At 43.2% G+C, this 26,183-nt stretch overlaps 1 protein-coding gene and 1 long non-coding RNA gene across 5 annotated transcripts in view; both read right to left on the reverse strand.

Moving 5' to 3' along the window:
* TAB2 (TGF-beta activated kinase 1 (MAP3K7) binding protein 2) overlaps window positions 1-3,011 on the reverse strand; it is a 58,977-nt gene extending 55,966 nt beyond the window's left edge. The window contains exon 1 of one of the 4 annotated variants that reach the window (XM_072333378.1): window positions 2,556-3,011. The gene's annotated coding sequence lies outside the window, so the exon portion shown is untranslated. Of the gene's footprint in view, window positions 1-1,584; window positions 1,792-1,990; window positions 2,109-2,555 lie in introns of those variants that run through there. The other 3 variants (XM_072333379.1, XM_072333380.1, XM_072333382.1) reach the window with 3 other exon arrangements.
* Window positions 3,012-13,526: 10,515 nt separating this feature from the next.
* On the reverse strand, window positions 13,527-25,877 carry LOC140249375 (uncharacterized). The gene is made up of 3 exons (XR_011903000.1): window positions 25,833-25,877; window positions 19,318-19,515; window positions 13,527-13,815 (listed from the first exon to the last, which is right to left on the reverse strand). It is a non-coding gene; the product is annotated as an uncharacterized lncRNA (long non-coding RNA).
* Window positions 25,878-26,183: the final 306 nt, after the last annotated feature.

Genomic DNA, 26,183 nt, shown 5'->3' on the forward strand with positions numbered 1-26,183 from the left:
CAACTGAGAATCTGACAGCTTTCTCACTCACAGCTGAATTTAAGTATGGGGAGTCCCATCAGAATTAGTTTGTTCATCAGCATTAGAGGTGTTCTGGAGCAGCCACCATTATTTTTCCTGTTTGAACTACAAAGTATATGGCTTTTCCAGTTGAGACAATCTACTATGCAATCGAAGAGAGAGAAATGCAAAACCTGAATCACTGTACACATTAGTGGGAAAAAAAAGTTAACTTTCGGTTCAATCATTTAAATATTTGAGTTTTGAGTATAGCTTTAAAAAATCCAGTTCTGAATCACTGGAATTTTTGTTCTATTTCCTGTAAAAGCACCAACAGCAACATCATTCAGCATTCCGCCTGCAACGGTTCAGAAAAGATCAGCCTGATCCCCCAATCCTAAATTTACAGTCATTTTATAAACTCGAGGTCACAGCTGACCAACTTATTTCTTCCAGCGTTTCCAACCAGAGCTCACAGTAAGAGGGAGGAACGTGCCATAGGATGAAGAACAATCTAGTTTTATGTTTCAAAGTACTTGCTCTCACAAAGAACGTTTGCCAAAAGCTCTTAAAGCTCCCAAGCAAAAAAGAAAAAAGAAAAAAAAAAGAATATATAGGTTTGCAGAAAATAATCTCTTCAACAGATGACAGGTTTGATTGTACTAGGCTTGAAAAGCGTACTAGTTATTCATGAAACCCTTATGAAACAACACGGCATCTCAGTCTATGAAGCAATGCCGTGATCAGAAAAAAAAACCTGCTGCTTCCTTCCATCCTGTCACTGGATGAGAAATCTCTACCGAGACAGTGCAAAAGGAAGAACGTCCATTTCCAAGAAGTCCATTCATACCAATATATCTAGAGGAACAGAGAAGAACCCATTAATACCTCTTGGGATGGGAAATGCTTTACATTTCACAAGAGCAAGGGTAGCGCGTCAAGAAGATGGCACTGCCCACGCAGGTAATGATGGGAAGGATGCTCTATCAATCATCCTTCAGTCACAACATTGGGATGACCCAAACCCCAAGTACCTCCTCCAACAGCTTTTCTCCCCCTCCCCTTCTGCAGGCTCTCCCATGAAACAGCATGAGAAACAATGACCCAGGTCTTCCTAGCTTATAAAAGAAACCAACAACCAGCTCAGCTACAGCACAGGTCAAAGTATAATCCACTTTGAGTCTCGGTAAGCTTAATACATGAGTAACTTCAATAGTTACACTGACTAAAGTCTTGTTTAAATTGCAGAGCAGAACTTACTGAAGCTGATGACACGTATGTCTCCTAATCTGTCAGTGGAACTTCCCTCTAGCCAAGATCAGAATGTTGAGTTTTGATCGTGCCCAATTACAACAACACAGCGAAAGAACAAATTATTGAGCTATCAATACAAAACACAAATGCCGGCTTATCCAGCAAAGCACCGGTAAGCTGAAAATGATTCCCAATTTCAGCAATTCATGGCCATGCTACTGATATAGCAGCTAGCTCACCCCACTGTATGCACACGCAGCACAACCCTAGCGTCCACGGTTATGATGGAAAACAAGTTCAGAAGTCCCAAAGAATGACTTTAGCGTTTACCTTTCACGTATCTGTACAACGAAAATGATGCGCAACAGCATTTTCAGCTCTCTACAGACGAGCCTCAGCCAGAGCTTTTCTCACTCCATACCAAAAACCCTGAAACTAAGGACCACAAACCACACCTGAGATCCACTCCTCGCAAGGAAACGTTTCTGGGGATTGCAGGCATGTACTTGCTGTCACCAGCACGGAAACACCTCCACGCCTCGGGCACAGGGCAGGGTACGCCGAGCTGCCCAGCACAAAGAACACGAGGCCCTGCCCTGAAGGCCGCCCAGCAGCGAACAGGACGAGGCGGCTCAGACCACCGACACAGCCTCTCAATGAATGAGACCAAGCGCTACACACCTCCTCGCCGCCTTCCTAACTCTCGTGGGGGGACAAAACAAGAGAAAAAGCTAACCGGACTCATCTCTGGTCTTGCAAATCCCTCTTACAAGAACCGTTTCAAGAATTCCTTCCGAACAATTAAGCCGAGTTGAATAATGGAAACCGGAGGTGGACTATATAAGGCCTCGGAGCACGGAGACCCCGCACTTCGGCCCGAGGCTCAGCCCCAAATGGCGGGGCCTCGCCCCGCAGCCGCGCACCTGTCACCTGCCGCCCCGCCACGCACGCGGGGCTCCCGCAGACGCGGGGGGCGACAGGCGGAGCAGATCCCTCCCAGCTCGCCGAGGAAAAAGTTTCCACCTCCCGCTGCCGCCCCGCAACTCCCTCTCTCCCTCCCCCTCCTCCGGGAGATCGGGCTCCCCCCGCCCGCCGGGATGCGGGGTGCCTGCCGCCCCCCTCCCCGCACCGAGGCCCGCCCCGGCCTCGCCGCGGAGCTCGGGGCCGCCTCGGAGCTTCGGGCCTGGCGGGCCGGGCCGCCCCGCAGCGCTCCCCGCAGCCCCCGGGGAAGGGAGCGGCCCCTCGGCGAAACCGGCCCCGAGGAGCCGCCAACAGGCCCGCCTCGGCGGGGTCTGCCTTACCCTGCTGCCGCCTCTCCGCCTCCTCCTCCTCCGCCTCCTCCTCCTCCTCCGCCGCCGCCTCCCCCACCACGGCAGCCGCCGCCACTACCGCCGCCACCGGCGCCGCCGCCGCCGCCTCCCGGCAGGGGGGACCCCGCCGACACGAGCCGCTCCGCCGCCGCTCCGCAACCTCCCGCCGCCGCCGTTCCGCCGCGGGTGGGGGAGGGAGGAGGAGAAGGCGGCCGAGGAGAAGGAGGAGGGGGAAGGGAGGGGGGGGTCCGTGCCGTCGCCGCAGAGCGGGAGAAGCGGGGAGGCCGGGGGTGGCTGAGTGTCTGCGGCGCCGCTCCCGTCCTCCGCTGGAACCGCTGCGGCTCCGCGTCGCTCCCGGCCCCCCCTCCCCCCGCTCGCTGCGCTCCAAATCAAAATAGTGTCACAATATGGCGGCGGCGGCGACGGGCCAGCATCGCGAGACCGAGCCCCGAGCGCTAACGGGATGCGGCGCGCGCGCGCGAGGGGAGGGGGCCGGCCGCGCCGATGGGGGGACGGGCCTCCGCCGCCACCGCCCCGCCGAGAGGGCGGGCCGCGCGGAGCGGACGAGGCTGGGCGGAACCGGCGGCGAGGCGGGGCCTGCTCCGCCCCCCGGCACGCGCGGGGTGTGGCGACCGCCGGCGGCGCCGCCTCAGCGCGTCCAGGGGGGCCGCCCGGCTGGGAATGGGGAGCCTCGCGGGGAACGGAACGCTGTTTGAGGGAGCCGAGGGAGGGGGGAGGAAAGAACTGTGAAAGGCTGGATTTGAGACGAGCCCCTCTGCGTCGAAACGGTTGTTCTGAGAGAGAAGAGACGGGCGTTTTCTGTCAGAAGTGCCGGTGCCAGCTCCTAACTGTCTGAATGCTTCACGCGCAGTACGTGACTCCCGTCGTCGCTCTGAGAAACTGCTCGGCGTAACTCCTCCCGAAGTAGCCGTGAGCACAGCGGGGCTGCCTCCCGGATGGACGGGCACTCCGTCCCGGCCCTCTGTCCCGCTCCGCGCCCGCGGGAAGGACAACCCCCCGCCTGAGGAGCTGCGGGGCCCGCGGTCCCTGCGTGCCGAACTCACAGCCCTCCTCCAGCGAAAGGACAGCCATCCTTGGGCTCAGTGGGATGCTCTAGTCATAGAATCCTAGAATCACCAAGGTTGGAAAAGACCTGAAAGACCATCCAGTCCAACCGTTCACCTATTACTAATAGCTCTCACTAAACCATGTCCCTCTACACAACATCCAGTCTTTCCTTGAATACCCCCAGGGTCAGTGACTCCACCACCTCCCTGGGCAGTCCATTCCAGAGTCGGTCAGGTGCCGACCCATGGTGTTCAGCAGCAGGTTGCCTGTATGTTGATTCCAAGTAATCCTCATCTGCAAAGTTAGAAGTGGTTTAAAATCAACCTTTATAATTGGCAGCAGGGTAGAACTGTCCCTCCGCACCTAGAAGGAGGCCTTGCAGGGAAAGGGACTTTCAGATTTCCCACTGCAACAGTGCAGAAATCAGTACAGTTCTGTAGTTCTGATTCCCAGTGATTTCCAGTGTCTTCTAGCATATGGAAAGGAACTGTGAAACTGCTGAGCTGCCACCATTCTAAACCATCTCTTTCCCCTTAAAAGTTGTGTTGGCCTTTATAGTGGTGTGATGAGAAAGGGCTCTGGTTTCTTCACAGGACTTCAGTTGAGAGACTGGCCAACTGACATTGGTGAAATGGCAAACTAATAATAATAATAGGCAGGAATCAACTGATTTCAGACATGATTTGGACCAAGCACCCAGTTCCAAGTAATCAAACTAACTTTGATGTTACAACAATGAATGCTTTCCAAATGAAAGCACTAACGTAAAAAACACCCATCTCAACTGCGTTTAGTTAAAATTGCCAAACAAGAAGATAAGCAATAGCAGGGGCTATTTCTCTTCAACGTAGCAGATTGGGATAGAGAAAACAACACCGACGTGCCCAATAGCGAGATGTTATGTTAGCAGGCTATCTAGGAAAAAGATGCAATGGAAACATCTGATCACAGAGAGCTGTACCTGGGTTGATCCGTTGTAATTGCACATCTACATTAAGCACTTCTTCTACAACTTGTGCTGTAGACAGTCATGATACGCTCAAGTCATCTGCTCAGGCACTCTGCTGTCAACCCTTCCAGCACAACTGTTTCAAACTGCTAAGCATTACCTGACCTTTCAGACAGATGCGATCACATCCTTAAATTAATGTCTTCTGCTTTAGAAATTGAGTTTATTTTGCTAAATACCAAGGTAAATATTTGACCCTTTTTGCCTGCAGTTGTTAAAACAGGGATTTGCCACGGGAAAGCAAAAGCCCATCATCTCTCACAGCTCCATCAGCACTATTTGCTGCAGTGCTTAAGCACTGGGACGTGTGATTGAGCCACTCTTTTCTCTCTTCTTCCCAGACACTGTCCGCATCACATCTGTACGTGGGCCTGCTGCTAAAACTGCTCTTCTCTATTGCAGCTAATTTAAATCATTTTTAACACCTTCCCAAAGGCAAAGAATGCTGTATTTAAGAAAACCATTCTACATATCAATATTCAGAAATAACTGTTTTTCTTTGTATCCGTAACAAGAAGTAGGAGGGTAAACCTAATGTTAAAATCAGGGTGTAACTCCTAGAATGATATAAATCATGGCTTCAGTTGTCACTGGGGTGTATGCAGAAGCCACCAGTCTGAGGTTGCATCTGCAGCTTCCTCTAGAGAGACAATCAGATATTACTAACATGACAAGGAAATACAGAAATTCACCTTATTTCACAAAACTCACGTGTTGTGCTTTTTTCTGCTCTATCTAGACATTATCAGCTGTGTGTTGCTGTAAAAGAACTTGCCCAGGCTGATGTACGGAAATGGGTATTTGGGTATTGCTGGATTTGAAAGGGAATTCAGCCACAGAGCATCAGCACAAAGCCAAAGCTGTGGTCAAACACAGCACTGGTTTGCTCAAGTGAAGGTTCCCAGAGTTTGTCTGTCCCGTGTACCATCTTAGTGCTCATACTACGTAAAACTTCAGAACCCCCCCCCACACACACACACACCATTTTTCTTCTGGTGTTTGATTTGTCCAGTCACCCATATTTTCTTGGAGGGGTGTATTGGAAACTCTAGTGTCAATACTCTAATTAATTCCTTTTCCTTCTGTTATAAATGTCAGAGTAATCCTAAGTCTGGTTTAAAAAAAAACAAAACCCAAACCACTTTCTTCTTAAATCAGAAATAGCCTTAGGAGCTCAGCATTTACGAAAAATCCTAATAAAACAAGTATGATCATTCAAGTAGAAGAAAACATTTTGATTAAAAAACAAAATGGATTTCAGCTCAAGTTATTCAAAGATTATCATGAAATCTACATGATTAGGTTGCATGCGTGCGCACCTTTGGGAAAAGCTGTTATCCCCTGATGTTCTCCTTGTCAACCCACAGCACTCATACAGCTGTGCTATCACTGTTGAGACTCCCCCGGTTTTCTAGGTCGCTCCCTTCCTTTCTTCAAGATAGCACCAGCTTTTTTGCTTTCTCACAGCTCATCTATTTAGGTGTACAGAGCAGACATGACATTTGAGATAAGAATGTGATTAAGAGGTTCATGAGTTCTAGCAGCCTCACAAGATTTGGATAAGGAAGGCCTCTGCTTAAAGGAAATCTACTGAGAGGCAGTCTACTCTGGCCTTTCTGTTTTAGAAGCTTAGCGAGCCGTGGTACATTGGAGCATAATAGTAGGCTATGCTTTAAACTGTGACAAAACAATAACTTTTTTTGAGACTTGGTAAGACTTTTTCTTTCCCCTTGAGTAATAGCCTGAAAAGAAAACATTCATTCATATTGATCACGATTGCCTTACAAGAATATTTACTTTGGAAGGAAAATATCACAGCCTAGCTAAAGAAATTCAGATTTTGTTGTTGTTGTTAAATAGCTCTTTTTTGAACTGGGAAAGAATAAATCCATTTTCCTTTTTTTTTTTTTTTTTTTTTTAAACTAAGACAGAAAATGTACATTAATGATAGTATTAACCGTTTCCACACCTCTCAGTGTTCTGAATAAGAGAATACAAAAAGTATGAATAAAAAGCCATATTCATTCATGCAATTCATGCATCATACAGCTGAGTCACTACCACTAGGTGGGACACATTTGGTATTATTTACTATGAACATGTTCCTTGCTTTGGAAAATATCTGTTGATTACATGCTGATATAAAAAGCCAAGATCATCTGACGCTCCAGAAGAAACACCAGTAATGTTTTTTCCTGTCCATGTAGCAATTGGACAGATCAATACAATGGGAAAGGCATTACAATAAAGATGTGATGATGGAAGGACCAGCACAATAGAAAGGCGCTATAAAGAGAGGGAAGAAGATTGCTCACCTGTGCCAGAAGATTTCAGGTTCACAGGGGAAAGCTTCACCGAGAAGGGATCTCCAGAAAGAGATCCTTCCCCAGTGGCAATCAGCCCTTAAATGAGGTCTAAGAGAGGTGAAGCCAGGCTCCACCCCTTTTGGTCACACAGCTGAACTGCCTTCACCTGTGCTCCGAGGGCTGACCAGGTCCTTTCCCCAGGAGCTCAATCAGTGAATCAGGCTGTGATTCAACAGTTACCATACACTCTACCATTTCCTACCATTTGTGGGAATTTCAGTAAAAAACAAATGATAAAAAATACATTCCTGTTTTACTTACAATTTGTATAATAGCACCTTTAGTGTCTTAATTCAGCAAAACACATAGTCTCTTGCTAGGGTGCATCCCTAGTAAATATTCCTCTCAACCACTTGCTTATGGTTTACACTGTGTTGAAATCTGAGGCAAAGAATGGTCTTCTGAACAGGTATAACTTGCAAGAAACCTACCTTGAAGTCCAAATGACTTTCCCATTCCATATTCAAATAAGTTCTGACTATTTGCATAGTAAACAAACATGCAGTATACCTTATCGCTCTTTTATTTTCTGGCTACTGATTTTAACCGCTTCTGTCTCACTGACTTCAGCCAAGTTCCTTTTCTTTACACACTGTGTAAATGCAAGCACTAGAGTCTAAACTGCAGTGCCCTTAATCTTATTGTAAATGTTAACACACAAGGTGCAATAATTAAATTGTGTTTAAATTTCCCCCAGAGGAGGTCATCAGTAGGTGGCTAGTATATTTTAAAAAATAACCCACAGTACACTCTAAACCTAAATGGTTCCTGGTATTAGACTTCTTCATCATCTTCTGGCCTTCTGCCTCGCTGCTGTAATTACCTTAACTCCTCACCCGATAATAAAACTCTGAACAAATCCTGTGCCTGCTATTAAGTATGTAAAAGTAAAGCTTAGCAGAGATTCCCCACATTCTTTCTTCCGTTCAGCTGTGGTGCTTGACAACTTGCATGGTACAAATGGAACACACAAAGCCTTTAAGCCATCCTGCATTGAAAAAAAAAGAAAAAAAGAAGGTAACTTGGAGTCTCTAACGTTGGTATATATTAGAAGCAGTTTATTTCGATGTAGAGAAGAACTGGCTTTGCCATTTCTGCAGAAAACTCACCAGTGTAATGAAATGGAATCACTCATGTAAACTTATATACATACCGCAGCAGTTTGTTTCATCCCAGATCTCATGCAAGCCCTTGTAAGGAGAAGGCAGCTCAGATTGCAGGTCCACTCTGTCCTAGGTCTGCCTGAGACCGCCAGCAGGAGTGAATATTGCAGGAAACCAGTTCACTGTGCAGCCAGCCATCCTCTGTTCTCTACACCAAAATCACCACATTCCTGTTCGACCTCTGTGACTTTCAGGTTCCATCTGAGCTGTGATTCACTCATCATCTCCGAAGCTTTTACCTTCCCTAAGAAAAGATCACTCATTATATCCAAAATTAAAAATGTTTCAGTATCATTGAGCAAATTATAAAGAGTGAACTTCTAACTCTTCACCAGCTCACTAGAAGTAAGCAAGATCACCCCTTTTCTTAGCCCAAATACTCGATCTGGCTAGAAGAGTCCATGCAAAAAACAAGGCTTTCTCTATGTGAGAGTATCAGGAGGAATTCTCGAGGCAGCTGGCTGGTCATTCATGAAACAATCAGCTCATGCCTCTAATGTGTTCAGCTACTACAATAACAATAAATGCAGAGGCTGAGGAGGAGAATTATGGGAATATTCATAGGATTGCATAACTTTCATATTTTAAAGAATTCATAGACGTCCAAAAATTGCAGCATTTCCTTGTTTGTGCATTTCTTTGCAAGATCTTCTGATAAATAACATAATACCTTAAAAAAAGCACGACAGTCTTCTTTTTTCCTTCAGGAGGTTGTCTATTCTAAGAAAAGCACACAATCCTCAAGACCGTAACCTAGAAATTATAGCCCCAGCTGGGCAGAATACGAGTTTGTGCTTAAATCTGTGCTGTTGGTTTTACTCGCACGCTTAAAATTAAGCATATGTTTTAACACTTCATTGGATTAGAGCCCATGTCAGCAAAATAAATTTCTTGGGAAGAAGTAATAAAAACGTAGCTTGCAGTGGGGGACAGCAGAGCCATTCACAACTACAGGAGCTTTAAGCCACTAGCTGGTATTTATGTACTTAAAAAAGAAATCAGGCGTTAAAAAAAACATTTATTTTAGATAGATATCTAATTAGTCTGCTACAGAAGCGCCTTCGTTTTTCTTAATTTGATGAAAAACGTTTCTCAAATCCTTGCATCCCTAAAAGCAAACTAACATTCACACCAAGGAAAGCAATGTTTTCCAAGCACAGGTGTCAAAAGCAGTTTTCCCAATGCTTTGTGACAGTCTGCCTGCTCCAGAGTTACGTCTGCATTCCCCAGAGAAAGGGACAGACAGACAGGAGGCCAAGCTTTCTAGGCACTGAGTTTCACCGCAGGCTTGCACCTCAACTTGCTCATTCAAATGATTTACTCAACAAGTAAATCGTATATTCGTATATATACAATAAAAGTCAGCTAACTAATTCTCTTGTATGTGCTATGCACTGATGTGTATTTATTTTTAACAGTAAGAACCTCTCTAAATATTTGGTCCTGTGCGTCTGGCTTTTAAGAAGAACTTAGATCATATGCAAAACCAGAATGGATACAATTCTAGACGGTGCTTTTGTTGGTTTTATTTTTTTTTTCCAGCAAAAACTCTCTGTTGCTAACAGTGCAAAGTATGAAGTCTAGTATAGATAGAGCTTCTTTGGCATATGGTACAGTGCTACCTGGTCCTCTTTAGATCAGAGCTGACTTAATGCTACACCACTGCAGCTTACTCTGCAGTAGCTCGTTGGCTCTTACCAGCAGTTGTACCAACAGACCATCCTCTTACTGCTGTCCTTACACAGAAAATGAACTAAGTTGCACAATAACAGCTTCGCTCATTCCTCTAGCACTATTTCGCGCCTTTATGTGAATGCTCACTGTGTGTTCTGTGTGGTTCCAAAGACGTGGCATACCATTTGTTTTCAAGGCACATTTTTCTTCCATCTTCCTTAGATCTCTGGTTGCAGCCAGTTTTCCAAAGGGGATGATGCAGTTGGGTGCTCAGCCTCATGTGTGCTCATCCACCCTCCTCAGACACAGCTTCTAAGCCCATTGGATGCTTCCAGGCAGACACATTTAAATGCGAGTTTTCCAGAAAGCGCTTGGGGTGCAAAGAGGGAAGCACCACTTCCAGTAAAGCCCTGTGCTACCTGTTTGGCTGGAAATAATGGTATCATACCAGTCAAACCTCACTTCCAAATGAAGTCTGTCCTCTGCTGATGGCTGAGGAATCAGAGCACAAGCCAAAGCTGTGCTGTGCTGTGAGTATTCAGTGCTGCAAAGATACCTCAGTATGCACCTGTAGTCTGAGCAGGAATGGAAACTTATTAGTGACAGCATCAAGGTTAGGGCTGGCTGAAGCAGGCCAGCTCAGCCAAGAGGAGACAACCTGTATGTAGAAAGCAGCCCCACATACCAGGAAAGCCAGAAGGTCAGGCTGGATTCACCAACAGTCAACTCTATGATGTGTTTTTAAATAGCTGTAGTAATGGGCCCATAAAAACTCCCTTCAGGTTGAGGTCTCCAGCTTGGGAGCTTTCTCCCAATGTACTGCATATTTTAAAGCTTAATCATCAGCCCTTCTGCAAGCAGAACTCCTACCCGTTTCAGTTAATCTTTGTCAGAATCAATCCTGGTACTGAGTAACAGGCTGCCTTTAAAGCAGAAAAAGTAAAAACAAGTTTATAATCGCAGAAACGAAGTGCTGAAATAGTCACCCAGAAGTAACGGGGGGTGAAAACTGGTTTCAAAATGGAATAAAAAAAGTCTTATTGCAGCTTTACAGAATGATGCTCAATGAACCACAGAGATCTCATCCAGTTCAGTTTCCCAGCTACTAAAATGCAGGATCTGGCAGTCATCTGAAATCTGTACATGCATTGAACTGTTACCAATTAAAATAACCGTCACCTGCACTTCTTACTAAGACCATCACCCTCAGGAACCCAGAAGATTTTTAACCACTCTTGTTAACTTATTTTTTTGGTAAGCCTGTAGTCAGCCTGCTTGTAGATCCTCAATGCCCTACAGCACCGACACACTTTGGTAATTATTTATTTGTTATGTTGGGAATTTCACTTTTATTTTTAGGATTAACACTTCTATTCCAAAATCTTACACGTCTTCAAAAACACACACATTGTTCTTTAATGCGAGGTTGAACTTTTTATGTTGTGTTTGAAGAAAATACAGTAATATGTGATTTATTGCATTACAACCACTCAATAAATTAATGACTGCTGGACAGTCTGTAGTTTGCATTAGATAAAGTAGAGAATATACTCCCAAGCAATAACTAGAAAGGGATTCCTGTTTCTTTAGAGACATCTATTTTTAGCTGCTAAAGAAATCAGTTTTGTCTATCCATATAGCTCTAATATGCGTGTAATTGCTACAGCACTGTGTAAAGTTTCTTCCAAATAATGAAGCTCTATTAAGGCAATGCATATGTTAAATTATGGAAACACCTGTACATTCCCAAAGCAATAAATATTTGTGTAGTGAATGTGTTTAAAGCATGATTAGTGCTCTTAGGAAATTCTGGGTTTAAATCTGTACTTCTAAACCTAGTCCCTACCTATCATGTGACAGTTCCCCCGCTTACACAGGAGGGAGAAAAAAAACACAAAAAGTGCATCCAAAAGAACAGGTTTCCTTTCACCTGTGGTACCTCATTAATTTGATCTACCCGATTTGTGGCTTAGGAGCGTAGAAACCATTCTTTTTGTCACAACTCACTTGCCAAAATTCACTTGTCACAGTCCTGTCTCCCTCAGTGTGCTGCTGTGATTTTTCATATCCGTATCACAAGTGCAGATTTGCTGTTTGCAGGCTCAATAATGCACCATCAAAGAAAGAACTGACAGGAAGCACATGGCTGTGTAACCAGGCAGCGTAACTGTTTCTTTTAGAAGTATGGTGACTTGCAAGGGAAAATTACAACTATGCATTCACTCTTAAGCAATGTAATGATGAAGAAATATAATCCGGTATCACTTTAATATGGAATTAAACAGAAATGTCGTCAAAGGGAGGGGGTAGATGTTGCAGCACAGTGTGTAATTCTGCTCTTAAATGAAAGGATGTGCTGCCACGGATGATGCAATAAAATAATAGCGCCCATTAAAAAACAATGCACTGCAACAAAGGAGGTGGGTAGCAGGTAGCACACCTGTTTTTCTTGTGAAGTTGTTTCACTAAAATCAAGAACACTTCTATTGTTATATTTGGGCAAAGTCTGACTTTTATTCATGTTGCTTTGCGACACTTCCTAGAAATTGCTGCAAGTGTCTTATAACAGAGAAGTGTTAAAAAGTAGGTAATTTTGAAACAGCAGTAAGTTGAGACAAATGTTAAGGAAAAGTATGTATAACATTACTTTGGGAAATACTTTTAGCAGTACCATGACAGTACCACTTCCAGGCACTGAAATTAACCTGAAAACGGCTATTGAAATACAGAAGAGTGTCAGTATCAGCCTGCCTCTTCATGGGGCAATGTGGTGTCCTGCCTTTAATTATGCAGATAGGATAATGAGAGTGTTCAAATACACATTTAAGATGCTATTTTGAGCACAGCTTGGACTAAGAACTGAGTAAGATGTTCCATCTGGATTTATATCTGAAATAATATTAATAAGGATGTATTTTGAGCACTGTGATTGTCATTCTTTTCTTTCCTGTAGGAAGATGCTCACCTGAGAAAATTTTATTTCCTCCCAAGTTAAGAAAAAAATCCACACAAATAATGCACCATCTACCTAACTCTGGAGAAACTATAAGTGTCTTAATTTAAAGGTGAGCATGCAGGGAAGCACAGCAACAAATAGGTTTGCAACCAACAAATCTGCGTGTAGAAAAAGCTTTCCAGTACCCAAAGAGCAGCACAAGTACCTGGGCAGAGGATCAGTCCTTCCTGTTAGAGCAGAGCAAGTCCCTGAGCACGTAGTAAGGAAACTCATGCTGAAGGGAGGCACATGAGGAGCACAGAGTCATTGTTGTTGGACACGTTATCTGACACAAAGCAGCCTGAAAACACAGAAAACTCCCTTCCACTTTAGAAACCACCACCCTGCCAATAGCAAAAGCTGGCAAAGAGATCAACCAGATTATTTCAAAATACAGACGTTCCAGTACGTGAACATTTTTTCTCTTCCATAATATGATCAACATTTCTATCTTGTATAACATCAAATTCTAGCTATTATTAGAGTTCCTTTAGCTTCCAACATAGTTAAAACAAAAAAAGCTAAACTCCAATGATGTTTACTGGTTCATTTCTTCCAGGGTACTCTGCCTTGGTTAAGATTTACAACTCTTCGACTTAGACTTATTAACAAGCAGCATTCCTTGCTATTTGTGCTTCTGTGTTTCCTTTTAAAACTGGAAACATATGCCTTGTAATTGTACAGGGTTTTTGGTTTTGTTTTTTTCTTATTTGTGGCTTATTAAGAGCATTTCTACTAGAAGTCAGGGCTTGCTCATCATTCACACTACCTTGTTTCAGTTCTTTCTTTTTTTAAAGCCACATGGCTGACACTTGTTCTCACCTTCACGAGATGACCTTCTTTAAAACCAGGAAGAACTTCCAAGTAAACACTGTCACTTGGGGCTTTATAACTGAAGTCAGCAAGATGCAGAAATTAATCTCGCACTGCTCAGCAATGGGTTTTCACTGGTCAGCGTGGATTTAGGTCAATTTTACTGAATTCAAGAAAGAGAGATAAGGAAGGATTAGAGGTCAAAGAATGCAACCAGTGGGGAAAATGTCGGAAGAACTGGCACTGTTTGATCAAGAGAAAAATAAAGGCTGAAGGCATAAAAAAAAGTAAAAAAAAATTCTTCAAATATGGGACAACTGTTAAAAAAACAAACAAAACACTTCAGTTGCTGTGAGGATTGTGGTTAGACCATAAGTGAACCATTCTAGCAGTGAGTGCAGCAAAAGCAGTGCAGCCACTGGGGAAGTTCACACACATCCAGTTTCAGAGATGTCTACCAACAGGTTAATATACAAACATCAGTCAGGAATGCTGTAGGGTAGAGTTTGAGAGAAGGGGGCTGGATTACATCACTTGTTTGAGTTCCTCCCCAGGACTATTTTTATTCTGCACTATTCTGATGATACAGACCACCTCCCCCTCCCCCCTTGTTATTAAGGTGCAATCATTTTTGCTAGCCTATCACAAAATTTTACAGTTGAGACCAACCCCTGTATCAGTGTAAAATACCACCATTTTAAATACATTCAGAACAAAGTGTTGGTCAATACCAATGGGGGAAAAAAAAAGAAAAAAAAAAGTGTTTTTACAAATTCTTACTGTTCAAAAAGGCTCTACCTCTCTCTTTCACCTCTTCTCTCAGACTAATAAGTGATGAAAGAACAAGTCACTTCATTCTTTAATGCCATTTGAAACAGTCATCTCATGCATTATCAGTCCGGTCCTCAAGCATTCCAGCTCCTGTATCCCAAATTATATAGAAAGTATTAGAGAGGGTCTCCTGGGTCATCGAGACCAGGTCCCTGCTATCAGAGTCAGCCTTGTAGTCTATAATTTATCAAGCTCAAATTTGTTTGCACAGTTCTGTTTCGAAACACAGCCTTCATTATACTCGCTGGATGCCTGTTCCAGACCACACTCCTCTGATGTTTCAAAACTTCTTAAGTTTTCAGTGTAAGTTTAGTTAGGGTGGTTTATACTACTTTGCTCTTATGCCAGCACTGATTTTTATCTAATATATCTCCTTTCTGCCTCACTTTGACAGCAGTGCTATGCCCTCATTTTTCGGTTGTTTCTTCATTAGCTGGTCCCCTAGCCACTTTCCATTTTTGTCTACTAATTTTCAGCTTTGTTATGTTAACTCTTGTTTTCCCAGACACATTTCATTGACATCAAGGTGTCTTGGATTTTCTGCATTCCTGCTCAGCAAGGAGATCAATCGATAAAGACAAGCACCGTGTAAGCATGGCATAATCTACTCTGAAAGTGCATGTTGTATTTTATCTTATTTTTTTGTTTTTCTCGATGTTGTCAGTTATATTTCCTTAAATATTTAAAACCTTTGCATAGAGGCAAGATATGAACAGTAGATTCAACTGCAATCATAGGCACATCATTTGCTGTTTATGCCCTTTCTTCATGGTTTAACCTCGTGTCATCTATTTATTCAAAATCTTCAGTTTTGAATTCCATTTCAAGTGCTGAAGTACCAGTCCTTTCAATATCCTGGTTACTTTAATTTGTATTTCCATGCTCAGTCTTTCCTCAAATGACTGTTGGCTCTTATTTAAAGTAGAAGCCCCCAGGCAATATTCTCACCAGCAACATTTGCACAGTAGCCTACGGCACTCTCCAGAAAGAAGGCCATTTGGATATGGAGTCCCCCTCAACTGGAAAAAACAACTAATTCCTATGCATCTTCTTACCCATTCCTCTGCAGTAGATTCTCTTGTAGGACCTTCCTCATCCGACGTGTGAGGCCATTATAGCATAGCCAGTCACATAGAGGTGGGAGTTCCAAATGGGATTCACAACAAAAGTGCTAAGCGAATGGAAAAATGCTACATCTCGCTCACTGATGGTGAGGAGAGAGAAACCTACTGCTGTGGTGTGAACTACCATGTATTTGGGCAGAGAAGCGGTGAGCAGGTAGGCTGGGTGTTTTGCATACCACAATTATGCACCTAAATTCCACTTTAAACCAAACATGAGCACTTCAGTCCTTACAAAATTACTTCTTGATTAACTACTTGCTGATAAGACCTTAGCCCAACAGCGGTCAAAAGGAAGCTTTATGCCTCTGGATTACCTGATTTTTCTGACCACTTCAGGCTCCCCTAACCTCTGCAGCTTGCCCCTCTCTAGAGGAGCAGGGTTTATGTAACTGCTACTCAATATTGCTTTAAGCTTCCTCCATCTGACATGTATAACTTCCACCTGCTCAGTCACCCAAGTCCTGACTTGAACTAATGACTCTTTATATACTGCCGTGCTATATTTGCTCCAGCGGGCTGATAACAAAGTATACAGAGGAGCTCCCAACCTAGTTTATGCTATAGCTTGAGACAATAATTGCTTTACACTGGTTGTTATCACAAGGCAGTGGGATTGGTTTAAGATTGTTGCTTTTGAGAGAACAAGTAAACTACAAATATGGTGAGAAATCTGTGTGCCACGCTGCCCTAACATGCCAGAAAACCACTACTCTATCATTAGCTGTAGTTTTAACCTTTGACGATGCTGTCGATGAGCATTGCTATTTTGTCATAGCTGTACTATTTGCAAGGGAAAAAAACAGCCAATGCAAAACTGTTTCTCTCCGCTGGCTTTTTCTTTCATCTCTGTGGTTGTCAGCTTTGATATTTGTTTTTCTGCCTAATGGAAATTCTAGAACTACGGGTAGAAAGCAAAGTGTTGCTATGAAAAACACAAGGTTTCTCTCTCCCCCTCTAAATACTTCTTTCTTTCTCTCTGTTTTAAAAGGAATACTTTACAATGTAAATGAATACTGCTTCCTCCCCCTCCCAGTCTGTTCCAAAGGCAGCAGGGACTTTTAAAAAGCAGTTTGTCTCTAAACTTACCAGTGAGATAATTCTGAGTCACTGTGAAAAGTTTGTTTCTGTCCACCCCCCTTCTCTTTTGCACAGAGGGATTTTCACAAATCTGTTATCAGGCAGTGCTGAGAACAGAGCAACTGTGGAGTCTCTAAAATGCCAGCAAAGATGATCAAGTTTCCAGTGATAAAATGTAGGAATAAACAAAGCATTGTAGCATGGTAGAAAGATTCAGTCCTGCCCTTCACTTTAGCATTTCCTTTGCCTCCTCATTTACAAAACATAATAGTAATAATAATAAACAACCAAAAACAAAAGGCCAGCAAGTACTCCCCACCAGCGCAGAGTAAAGCAGCTCACAGGCTTTTCGTTTTAAGCAACTTTGTAAAGTTCTGGTTATCAGTGAAGTTTTCTCATTCTTAATTCAGGCAGCTTTTGTTACTTCAGAGATCTCCAGCCCCTGACCCCCTAAAGCATGCCCTGCTCGTGCATGCAGAATGAGCTTTCTGGATGCTCCTGCGCAGAGTGCAGCACAGCTCCAGTTCCCACATGTAAATAGCTGCAAAGAGAGAAAAGTCCACTAACTTTTCTGGGACATGGTCACTGGTGGCATTTGGTCCCTCTCCATAATGCTCTGGGAAGCTAATTTAATAAAAAAAAACAGCTGGGCATTCTCTGTCCCCCATTTCTCTGGATAATACCAGTTTTATGAACACCTCATTACCCTGTCCCTCTGGTAACACGAGGATGAGGGGATGGGAGTTCAAAAGATTAACATGCAGTGCAGGCAGGGCAGAGATGCTCTGACACACAGGATGGGCATGTTCAGAACTGTTGTATTAATGAAAAAAAAACTTCTTGCTTTCTGCATTTCCTGGTGAAGGCCAGTTTTAGCACGAAAATAGACACATTCCTGGCCAAAGACAAGAAGATTCATTAGGAAATTCAACACACTGTGGTACTGGTGTGCTGAATTCAATGTATCCCTGGAGACACAAGTCCCTCAAGTGACCAGAGACATCTTGCTGGTGAATTTGTGATAGGGTTGGATGGAAGCAGCAGTGGAGATGCTACATAGAGTCAAGGAGCAGCTGTCCTGAGCATGTAGCAGCAGAACTCGAGGGATGAAGGGGAACTAGAAATGTCTCCCTGGGTGCTAGAAAGCATGGCGTATTTTGAGAATGACTCATTAAATTCCACTTCAGTATTGCCTTAGATTTTTTTTTTCCTGTAAGTGGCACCATGTCCAAGCAGCATTTGTGTCTGCATAGTCTGGGAACATCATCCTTACAAGCGGATGGCTCTATCTCTATTGGAGTGCATGAGGGATGCATATGCAAAGCAAGGTGTGAAAATGTTCAAGAAAATTCAGAAGGCAGAATTTCAGGAAAATTCAGGAGGCACCACACAGAGAATGACAGAAACTCACATGCCTGGGTGCTGGATTTCATCTCTAGGGCTGCAGTTTGTGTTCCTGGATTGCTGATATCTGAGGCAATTTTCTATTCTGAAAATTACTCTGCCTCAGTTCTTAGGAAGCAGATGAACAACTGGCAGATGGGATTAAAACAAGTAATGCAATGAAATGTCACCTTACTCTGTTGATACTAGCAAGGGCTTCATAAAGAAAGGTTTCATCTTGTTAAATTTTGTGCCCAAGTAACTTATAAACCTCAGCATGCATCCATACCACAAACTGAACACGCATGTGCATCGCAAAAGTTTAGAGTGACAATTTAGGAGAGAAAGAAATGCAGCAGCGCGATAAAAGGAGCTGTGGAATTACAGTTTGCTTTCCCTTTCTAGAGGCACAATGAAACTCAGGGCTTTGCATGAGCTACTCTCTCAGTGGCTCAAGATGCTAGGAGAGGAGGGTTCTCTTTGTCTGTTAAACATTTGAAGTTGCAAAACAAATAAAATAAATTAAAAGAATAAGCCAGACCAAGAGATGGGTTTGCATTTAAATACAAAGTTCACAGATAAGTTTTGTGGAAGAAGAGTTGGAACAATTTGGAATAAGTTTGGATCTTCCCATTCTCTTAGGATTGAGTTGCGTGGTATTTTTTTAATACCATACACGTTTTGACACAGACATTCAGCTGAACTCTTATTTTGTCTTGGATCTACTGTGGATTAATAGCACTTGATATTCAATAAACTAGAGCTGGCATCGACTTTTGTTGGGCTTTTTTTGTAAACACAGATTTATAGCGTGTCAAAAACTCTACAGATCCCTTCAATCAGAAGTCAGGAGGGAGGCTTTCAAAGCGCTCTGGGTTTTTTTTTTCCATTTGAGCCACCTCATGGCTTTATTTTTGCAGGCATTCCTTCCCAGCAAATTGCACAAGAGCTAGCATGCTGAACAAATAAATATACAAAGGTAGCTGAATGTACAACTCTTTCCTCCTACCTCACATGCACACAGCGCAGGCTTAAGTCACAAACGTAATTTCATTCCATCTCTCAAAAGAAAAAAACAAAAAGAAAAAACAAAACAAAAAAAGCCTTGAAAGAACTCAAAGAAAGACTATAGAGTCATTGAGTCATGGCAGTTTGTTCTCCATTGAAAACCAAAAACTTAAAAAAAAAAAAATTCTTTTTTGAAATGTTTGGTTAGAATATATTCTATGTTCTCACCACTATATTCTCACCAGAGGCTCCTATGCTTTCCATGTCCTTCTCGAAGCAAAATTTGAAGGTTGTTGATGAGGCACACCAAGTTCATGTTCTTGTTCATCAAGTTTCTAGTAACTGAATCCACGCCTGGTAGCATCTTGTTTGGTGCTGTGGCAGCGTGTGTGGAACGAGCACAACTCAGAACAGCAAACACTGCTGTGCAAGTGCAATACCTGAAACCAATAGAAATGCCAAAGGAATTCAAATCAACTGCCAGTTATCAAAAGCGGACTGCCTTCACCCTAGTCCAAAGCTTATTTCTTTGTGCCATGATAAAGTTTGAGGTTCCTGTGGACAATCAAAAATAAATAAATAAAGGGGGGAGAAAGTTGTGAATAAACATGTTCACCAACACCTATTTCTGCAGGGAGGGTATTAGCATTCCTTGTAACCACGAGTCTGTACGATGGACACTGGCAGGGCAGCATGATGGGCAGCAGAAATCCTCTTTACAGCCATCGACTTGTTCAAGAGCACTGACCAGCAGTGACATAGTGGCTGTCCAGCAAGTATAGATTTCTATACAGGAAATCCTTCATGCTTAGGGTTTGTCATTATACCTGGTTCCCATGAAACTGGAACTGAAGTCTAAATTATCAGGGACATTTGTAAGCTGGCCTTATGATCTAGTAACCTAGAGGGCTTCCCTGGGAGTTGAGAAGTGTTAGTGATGTGTCAGGCAACACAGTAGCATAACTCAAACATGCACTATAGTACGTCACTGTATTCACCCTTATACTGTAAACTTGTCAGAGAGAAAACTGGCAGCAGCATGCCATAGCTGCAGGCATGGCCATTACAGAAAAAAGAGCAGCACTGGTTAAGAGCAATTAGAATATAACACCTAGCCCACTTTTGCCTGATAGTTAGAAGAAAATACTGCAATAGCATCCTGTCCTTTGCCATGGTAATGTTGCACAGTGATCTTTCCTAGTACTTTCTTTACACAAGTTTTCATTTTAATATCTCTTATCTTCTTGTATCTATCTCCCAAAGCTTAAGCTGTTTATTCTCCCTTTAACCAACTGAAGCGTTCAGCTTATTTTCATTTCCCATTCTCTCGTCAACTCTGTTCACAGCCCAATTTCTCTCCTCCAGCCCTCCCCCTCCAGAGAAAGGCATCATGGCTTTCCAGGGCAGTCTCCTGCTCTGGGAGCCACCACAGCCTGCTCCCTGCAGCTGGGCCTTGTGTAGCCTGTCACTGCCCAGAGACCTAGGAACGGTGGAGCTGCAGGGCCCAGCCTGGAGCTTTGCTCTCAGCCTAAATGCCTGCGGCAGGGCTGGATCCGGCCCTCAGCCAGGCACGCAGCACAGTAGTGCCACTAAGTATAGCAACCACTTCATTTACAGTACGGTGACCCAATAATTATGCAAGATAACACTGCATGCAGCTCTCCTGCCTTGCCATTCAGAGCACTTGCCAATAATACACACGCACACTTCGTTATCTCCTTTCCTAGCTGGTAGTTCTTATAAGCAGGGTGTTTTCTCCCGAGATCACTATGGCATGGAGGACTGTCTAGGTATATTTAACCCCACGGGTCATTCCAGCGCACCGCTTTAAAAGAAGATCATATTGTTTTTCCTGCTTTCCATTTTTGAAAGGCTAAGCTTTGGCCAGAGGGCACTCTACATATCTGGCTGCAAATAGACCTCTCGGAGCCAAGCAATGCGGTGCCTTGACTAATTTCAGCATTCACTTAAGCTAAATTATTTATGATACTCTCCACACAGGCCATTCTCTGTTGTTGTTGTTTTAATGTTGTAACCTCCGCCAGAATAAAGGGATAATTTGCATGCATTTCAGCTACTGCAGTAGCTAACACATGGCTCTGCAGATCGAAGCCAACTGCAATATATTCAAAGTTTGAAGTTGAGTGGCCAGAAAAGGAAAATTTTGACATGCCTGTAAATCACATTGCTAATGGTGGGAAAACTAAGCATTTTTTTACATAAGCAGCTGAAACAACATCAGAAACATTTTCCAGTGATACAGTTATTCATTTGTATCACACGCTCATCGCCTTTGCTGCAGGAACATAAATCAGGGTCATGTTAGACTGAGAAGGGTCTATTTTCACCTCCAAGATTGCATTACGAGTCCCAGTTCATCACCAGAGGAGCGTGGCTCCATCTTTGTGAGAACAGCAAACAGAGGAAAGAAATGCAATGGGGCTTCTAAGGAACCTTGCCATTCCCAGCAGACACAAAGTACAAGAGATAAGAAATCAGATAACAGTTAGAAGGGAATGCAAGACAGAGAGGTGGCCCTGCTTCACCGGCTACTGGTTTGCCAAAAAAAACCAACAGAAATGGGGATTAGAGCTTGAGACAAGCACTTTATTGCAGCGCTACCTATTCCCTGCCTTTTCTCCACTGAAAAGCTGCCACGTGAAGAGAAACATTCCTTTTATTATTTATGGGGACAGCCACTCTTGTTTATTATGCTCATGTTACTCTGCTACATGCCAAGCACAAGCCCTCTTTTTTGCAAAGCCTTTTTTTCTTTTTTTTTTTTTTTCTTTTTTTTTTTTTTTAATGCAGAGGGAATTAAAAATAAAAATAGGAAAAAAACCAAACCTGTTTGTAGGACTAATGAAGAAATTAAAGCCAGGGCAGAGAAAGGAGGCCTTTCTGTAGAGTTGGGAGCAATAGAAGCAGCGTGCTGCAGTGCCCAGCACGAGGGTACTTGGGGGATCAGCTTGCTCTGGGCCTCTCCACACACCTGTGCACCCAAACGGCACCAGAAGCCCCAACTTTAGGGCAGAAAAAAAAAGATTAAAAGGCCAACACTGTGAACAGCAGTAAGCCATACAGCTTGTGGGAAATGGTTGTTTTCCTTTGGGTTTGGAGCAACACTGACAGGACAGAAAGGAAAACAAGTTCTTTCTCTCCTCCTCCTGGGGTGACTGACCTATTTTCTGAGTTCTGCAGTGCTGGAAGCTCCACAGTACCTGATGGTCTCCTTGTGCTCGTTCTCTGAAGCATACTTAATGCTCAAAGGCCTTACCCTGGTCAAGGACTGCAAAGAAGGAAACCATTGGCTGCTTTTGGGTTGCATCCAAAATGTGGGCAAGGATTTAAAATACCCAGCTAAATACAAAAGAAATCCAAAGGCAGAGGGGAGGGAAACGCGGTAGCAGCTCTTTCTGTGGTGGATGGCAGTAGATTTACTGCCTGGTTCACCAACTGCCTACAGCTGGGGGAAATTGCTAGTTCAATTCTCCCATGTTTAATGTGATTAGTGGCACTAGTTCACAGGCTTAATTTCACTCCCTTGAATGCCTCTTCACTAAACAAAAGTGAAACAATTAAGCAGAAAAATACACAATAAAAATCCCTTCCAAAATGCCAAATGTAAAATGTGCTTTTCAAAGCAGGAACTTTCACTCATTCTGTCTTCAGAAGAGATTATTTTTTCCCTCTCTCTTTTTAACTGAATTATACAGAGAACAGTTTATTTTGGAAGACAAATATGCCATGTTATATGGAAGGAACTCTTTATCCTTTCTCTCTAGAGCTTTTAAAGATCCCGCCTTATGTCCCTGAAGAACAATATCTAGGGAATAGATATTTGGAGATGAGAGAAGCTAGAAGGATCACAGATTAGGAGGGACACCATTCAAACCTGACCTAAAGGTGCAGCTCTCCCCCATCCGAGGGAGGGCATGAAGCTCCAGAGCTCAGTGTGGCACCTCCCTCACAGAGGCTCAGTTCTGTCTGCATCACTCTGCAAGCCTTCATGTACCCCTGCCACATGAACCACAGGCAAGCGCCAGCAAAAAGCAGTAGCTGTAGAGGTAAAGGTCTGCCTCCTGCAACTATAAATTTTATGAAAAAGGCTAAGAGACTGGGAGGGGATGAAGGAGTGAACAAACAAAAATGAACAAAGGAATTCCATCTCACATGCCACTTTTCAGAACTCGGCTTTAAAATAGATGCTGCAGCAACTGTATTCCGGTTCAGAAACCATTTATTGCTTCACAATGGCCTTACACCAAGATGTGGAGCAAACGTTTTCCTGTTTATCGGCCACATAAATGCCGTATGACAGCAACACTTCAGGTAAAGTCTTTTCTTTCTTTGTTACAGCACAATTCCCAATGGCCACAAGCAACGTGTATAACCATTGTATTACAACAAATTGCATTCTTCTCTGTATGAGGCTCCTAACATGAATTCTGTAAACAAACTAAAGGTTTGAGATGCCAGTTCACTCTTGTTTGCTATAAATTGCTGAGCCTGCCTGGATTTCATCCTCAATACAGCATTAGTGGCTGTTGCAAATAATGTATTTAACACATTCCTATGGCAGGTATTGAGGCAGATTTTTGCCTCAAAATGAATGATGATTTTCCATGGTGTTTCAGACTTGCCCTAGTGAATTTTGCTGACATGATTTCTCTAATGGACTGAATACAGATGTTTTATTTGACATTTTTCTTATAAGGAGGTAGAAATAATAGCTATGTTATAAACAGAATGTCTGATATGCAGCGCTACATTACTGCCCTAGTCACCTCTGTGCTGTCTTCTCAGTGCACAGCAGAATACATTTCTGTGCACTGATTTTACTACCTGTTAAACATCTCTGTCACTGAGGCTATCCATTTAACTTAATTTACATCTGCTCTTCAACTCCTACATTATTTAAGCAATTACAATTGTGTTTGCCAGTGATTGTCTCGGTGTCTCTAATTTGTTAATTAACTTTACTGTGTATCTGATATTTTATTCATTGTTGCCTTAATTCACACTGAATAAGCCACAAACAGTTCTTATTGCTTATTATCAACTTAGATCAGTAGAAGATTAATGTTATGCCACTGTTGACATAAAGTGGCTGTTAATAACTCATTTTCTGTCCCCCAGCCTCAGCACCAAGGCAGGCAGGGAGTTATTTCCCTGGTTGTTTTATCCCTGGCTGCGTAGCCCTGCCTGAGTCAGACGTTGTAGAGATGAGTTATGTTCCAGAGCTCTCTCTAGCATGACCATCATCATTTTCTTTCATCCCCTCACTGTCCTCACCTAATGAAAGCCAAACCGAATCCATTAGCTTCAAAGGAATTACTTCTATTTATAGTGCTGACTGGTTGAGTACTGCCCTGCTGCCACATCCCTGCAAACCCACCTTGCTTCAGTGCCCTACCAGCCTAATCTTACTCAGCCCTTCATTTCCTTATTCTTCAGGCTTACATCAGTCTTGTTTCAGGTGCCCCAGCCAAGTCATTCTCTTTGACAGCAAAGTCACCAGCCCCTCTCTTCTTCAGTCATACACCTCCACCTGCATCTTTTCCACTTGACTCCTTTATCAGGTACTTAGCTGTTGCCTTCTAATCAAGGGTGCCTCCAGCCTCCTCATACCTTCTTCCTAACCACTCTGTATTTATAAAGAACATGGACTCAACATTTGGTGCACTGAGTCTGCTTTTCTCCTGAGTGTCACAGAAGGGGCATTATGTGACGAAGCCTCTTCTCCCAGCCTCACCAGATATGGCTCCTTATGACTTTTCACTACAGTTTTATCTGCCTTTCACTCCCTCCACATTGTCCACAGCTGGAGGAGACTCACAAGGATCATCAAGTCCAATCCCCGGCTTCATGCAGTGCCACCAAAAATTTAAACCCTATGTCTAAAAATGTTGTCCAGATATTCCTTGAACTTCATCAGCTTTGGGCTGTGAGCACTGTCCTGTTTGCAAGGCGTAGTCACTACGGTCATGAGGGCTCCGGGCACCATTGCAGTACTAATAAATACTTGGTAATAAAAAAAAAAGTAAAGTAATAACCTGAAAATAAATAGTAGCAGCAGGAGCTGGCAAGAGTCAACAGACCCAAATGTTTTCGTTTCTTTGACATTCCCTTACAACTAGTCAAAAATTTGTATCTGAGAAATCTGTTTCAGTAAAAAAAGTCTTTTTTTTTTTTTTTCCTGTAGAGTGAAAAGCTACCAACAGTTTTTCGCAGTAAAGTTCCTATATCACAGCCAATTTTATTCAACCAATCCACAGACGTATCCATCAACTGAACAAAACGCTCTAGGCAAATGCTAACGTTTGACAGGAGTTTAAAGAGAATTCTTTGAAACAAAAGGGATAGAACTGCTGAAAAGAAAACAAAAACAACCAGAGATAATAATCTTGAGCACTGCCATGCAGATCCATTGGCACCATTTCTAGTAAAAAAAAATTGCAACTTACTTGAGTATATTGAAGACATAAGCACACACGTGCGTGTGTTCTTATAAACATATGCAAATGTTGCTTACCTATATTCACTATTAATATTTCTTTTTACTGATATTTGTATCTTATCACATACAGGTACTTATGTATGTGATTAACTGTTTCAGGGCTGTTACAATCAGAAAGATAAACATGGTGGAAGGGCAATACAGGAGTGTAATAATCAGAAAGGTCAACAAATTGGAAGGGCAATACAGGAGTATAGCATCAAAGGGGCTAGCACAAAAGGAAGGAAAAGTACTCACCCAGCTATGCAGATCTAGGCTCACAGGGAAAACTTCAACTAGGAGGGATCTCCAGAAAGAAGCCTTCTCCCAGTTGCAGTCAGCCTTTAAATGAGGTCTAATCTCTTAGCAACTGGTGCAGCCAGGCTCCATCCCTTCCGGGCACACAGCTGAATTGCCTTCACCTGCACTACCAGCATTGGCAGGGTCTTTTCCCCAGGTGCTCTATCAGTGGTTCAGGTCCTGACTCAGCAGTTACTATACAATGGCCTTAACAAATATTGTGTCCTCATTAGGTGCTGATGTTTACTGTTTTATGGGGGTTGGGCTCTGTAGCATTGGCTGGAAAGACCTGTGCTACGGTAGGCACTC

Source organism: Excalfactoria chinensis, chromosome 3, assembly GCF_039878825.1.
Source record: "Excalfactoria chinensis isolate bCotChi1 chromosome 3, bCotChi1.hap2, whole genome shotgun sequence".
Classification (NCBI taxonomy): Eukaryota; Metazoa; Chordata; class Aves; order Galliformes; family Phasianidae; genus Excalfactoria; species Excalfactoria chinensis.